Below are 4,283 nucleotides of genomic sequence, written 5' to 3'. Positions count from 1 at the left end.
TGCCAACCACTACGGCAGCACACTTTGAACTTAAACCTGGAGTCATACAATTGTTGCCATCCTTTTATGGATTGGACAAGGAGGACCCATATCATCATGTGAAAGAATTCTTAAACATTTGCTCCACCTTTAAGTTCCAAAACTTCTCAGACGATTCGATCCGCCTACGCTGTTTCCTTTTTCTTTGAAGGATAAGGCGAAAGCATGGTTGAATTCTCTAGAAGTTGGATCTATCACTACATGGGACCAACTGTCTAAGAAGTTCTTAAACAAGTTCTTCCCCGTTCATAAAACCAATGCCCTCCGTAGAGAAATTACTAACTTCACACAAAAAGAGGGCGAGCACTTTCATGAATGTTGGGAAAGATGGAAGGACTTGCTTCTTAAATGTCCTCACCATGGTTTTGAGAAATGGCAACAAGTTCAATACTTCTATGACGGTCTGACACCACAGAACCGTCGCATGGTTGATGCCACCAGTGGAGGGTCATTCATGACCAAAAGTGATGTCGAAGCGTGGAACTTCTTTGAAACCTTGTGCGAAAATTCCCAGCAATGGGATTATTCAAATAGAGGTGACAGAAGTCCCCAACCACAAAAGAGAGGTGGTATATATGAGATAGGAGTCATACCAGAGTTGAGCGCCAAGCTTGATAACCTGACAAAGAAAGTTGATGCTCTGGTATTAAATAATGGACCACCACAAACAGCTCAAGTCGAGGCATATGCCACATGTTCCAGTCCTGCCCATCCTATGCAGTCTTGTCCATCTGGTGCAGCATTCCCAGAACTTCTCTCTGAACAAGTTCATGCTATGAACACTTTTCAAAAATCTGGGAATGATCCTTACTCGAACAGATACAACCCAAGGTGGGCTAGACATCCAAATTTCTCTTGGGCAAAAGGACCACAACAAGGAGGACCATCTGGAAATCCTCCCATGCAACCGCACCTCCAAGTTGGCAGTCAACAACCTCAACAATTTCCACAATATCAACAACTGCCTACACAATCAAGGAAACCATCTCTTGAGGATACACTCCATCTTTTCATGCAGAGTTCTCTCCAATTCCAAAAAGACACCCAACAAACCTTACTGGCCAACCAGCAAAACTTACATGCAAATGCACAATCCCTTGCCAAGCTGGAAGTACAAATGGGTCAACTAGCTGCCACATTGAGTGAGAGAGAGAAGGGCAAGTTCCCTAGCCAACCTGAGGCTAATCCAAAGGGACAGTATGAGATTGGCTCTAATTCCAACCAAGGGCAATATCATGAGCAGGCTAAATCGATCACTACCCTTAGGTCAGGCAAGATTGATAACAGAATAGAGATGCCTGGGGATGAATCAAATTCTAAAACAGAAGATCAAGATGAAGCAGAGAGCCATACCAATGCATCCGAAGTCCAAAAGCTCTCTGACTCTCCAAGAGCCACGAATGTACCACCTTATGTGCCCAAAGCACCCTTTCCTCAACGTCTGGCACCAATAAATAAAAGAAATAACTTTGATGAAATCTTGGATGTGTTTCAAAAAGTGCAAGTCAACATCCCGTTGCTTGACGCTATCAAGCAAGTCCCTGCTTACGCTAAGTTTCTTAAAGATTTATGCACTCAAAAGCGTAAGCAGAATGTTCATAAGAAAGTCTTCCTTGCAGAGCGCTCAGCTCCATGATTCAACATAACACCCTCCTAAATTTAGGGATCCAGGAGCTCCCACCATTTCTTGCGGCATAGGAGATCATAAGATCGGGAAGGCATTACTTGATTTAGGGGCGAGTGTCAATTTGTTACCATATTCGGTCTATGAGCAGCTAGGACTTGGTGACTTGAAACCGACTAAGGTAACATTACAACTAGCTGATAGATCTGTCAAGGTGCCCCGGGGTGTTATTGAAGATGTGTTAATCCAGGTTGATAAATTTTATTTTCCAGTGGATTTCATAGTTATAGATACTCAGCCTGTCCAGATCTTCATAGTCCGATCCCAGTCATTTTGGGTCGTCCATTTTTGGCCACATCTAATGCTATTATCAATTGGGAATGGAGTTATGAAATTGTCCTTTGGTAACATGAATATTAAACTCAATGTTTTTAATGCAGGACAACAACCCTCAGATTTGGATGACATATTTGAAGTGGACGTGATCGAGAGCCTTGTGCAGGACTCCTTCCGTACATCTTTTGAAGATCCTCTTGAGACCTGCTTAGCACAATCGGGCATGGATTTTGACATTGATAGTCCCATCCATGAAGTCAATGCATTGCTCGACTCTACTCCTATATTGAGACTGAAAAATGGAGAGCGAAAGTGGAACCTCTTCATCCCTCTGAGACTCTTCCTGACAACACAGTATTTGTAACTCTGAGAAGACAAAGGCGAGCAGGCTGCTTAATGTTCTTAGAGCATATAAGGCAGCAATTGAACGGAAGATAGAAAAAATTCAGGGAGTATGCCCCCCTGCATGGATGGATCATGCTGTGGTAATGTCGCATAACATGCAAAGGAAGCGTGATCCTAACATAGAAGAAGTCGTTCGAGCAGAAGTCCTTAAATTATTTGACGACAGTGTCAGTTGCCTTACTTCAGATAGCACAGTTCATGGGAACTCACATCACTTGTCTGGGATCGGTTAATGAAAGTGTTGAGGTAATTTCTTTGGCGGACCCTGGTTATAAAGATTATTTCATTCATGGTCCGTTCTTGTCTGGCTGAAGACGTTAAACTTAGCGCTCATGGGAGGCAACCTAGCCTTTTGCTTTATTGTATTGTTTTTTTATTTCATTCATTTTTATTTTTCTTAGTTAGTTACTTCAATGTTTGTGGGTAACATTACTGCAAACCCTCACGAGACTACAACTCGTCCACTAGGGGTAACCTAGGGGTTTAAAGGCTTGTTGCATGCGCTAAATGCAATCGAGAGCACCTGTGAAAGTGGTATAGGTAGGATCTTCTTTTGTTTTTCTTTTTGTTATTTTTGCTTATGTTGATTTCTCTCTTGTGCTAACTCGCTTTTACGTTGAATTTTTTCACAAATTTTGAGAAAGCTTCTTGATTCTCCATCCAGGTATTATCTTTTCATCACTCCTCTTTTATTCGCGTTGTCCCATGTGCATTGCTTGTTTATTTCTTTTACATTGAGGACAATGTAGATTTTAGGTTGGGGGTGGGAGATTAGGGTACCTAAGATTAGGGTACCTAATCAGTATTTTCTTGGTCTTGAGGAAAATTTGTGAAAATTTTAATATTTTCTTGGTCTTGAGGAAAATTTGTGAAAATTTTAAAATTTTTTCTGAATTTCTATTGAATTCAAAGTGATTTTGAAGGATAGTTGTGATTTTAACATTATAAGATACATGATGTTGGTAACTAATGACTCTTGGATTCGGCCATCTGCTTGATTTCACAGTCAATTTTGAATTGTTAATCCATGATTAGACGTTGTAAACATTGATTGAGTCACGATTTCACAAATCACATCTCGCTTGCACATTAAGTTTTGGTTCGATAACTGAATGATTAACTTGGTAAAAAGAAGAATTAAAAGGCTAAGTCACATAATCTTCACCATAGGTTTGCTCCCTATAGGTGTAGATTTGACTCTCCATAGTTGACTTATAAAAAATGAGGCGACGAGTTTTCACCATAGGTTTGCTCCCTGTAGGTGAGGATTTGATTCCCTTCCTTGGCGTACTGTTCATAAAGAAAATCAAAAAAATAAATAAATAAATAAATAAATAAAAATAAAAAATAAATTTGAAGGGTTAATCTAAAATGCTAGTGTTGGTTGTCAAGAATTCTGTTGTTAATTACCAATTTTAGCATGAAATTGATTATTAGAACTCTTAATGATTGTAAGCTGAGATTATACTATACACCTGTGGAACTCAATGTTTAGGAATGTTTTAATTAATGGATTAATATTGATTATGAAGTTTACTGTGAGCTTGATTTCAGGAGAAAATTCTACTTACCATTCATGAATTTTAGAATTTTCACATCTCAGCTATCTGTTCACAAGTCACTTGAGTTTACAGGAATCGTCTTTTATTTCTAAAATTATTTTTCGCATGTTTTGCTCGGGACTAGCAAAATGCTGGTTGGGGGTTGTGATCAGGGTCAAATATTGCATATCAGACCCCAGTAATTTCCTAAATTTACGTACATGATAAGGTTTAATGCCATATTTTAATCGTGTTTTTATTACAGGATGAAATCAGGAGTGTGTACTGAAAGATGATGTTAAGAACATGGATTTGGCGCTCCAAAATTACCAGAGCAC

The 4,283-nt window shown here is 39.5% G+C and overlaps 1 non-coding gene across 1 annotated transcript; it reads right to left on the bottom strand.

The window, feature by feature from the left end:
• Positions 1 to 298: 298 nt before the first annotated feature.
• LOC131231995 (small nucleolar RNA R71) lies at positions 299 to 405 on the bottom strand. Its single transcript, XR_009164606.1, has one exon. It is a non-coding gene; the product is annotated as a small nucleolar RNA R71 (small nucleolar RNA).
• Positions 406 to 4,283: the final 3,878 nt, after the last annotated feature.

The sequence above is a fragment of the Magnolia sinica genome, chromosome 17 (genome assembly GCF_029962835.1).
Source record: "Magnolia sinica isolate HGM2019 chromosome 17, MsV1, whole genome shotgun sequence".
Lineage (NCBI taxonomy): Eukaryota > Viridiplantae > Streptophyta > Magnoliopsida > Magnoliales > Magnoliaceae > Magnolia > Magnolia sinica.
The sequence above is the reverse complement of the archived record's forward strand: the minus strand, read 5'-3'. Positions and strand labels throughout refer to the sequence as shown.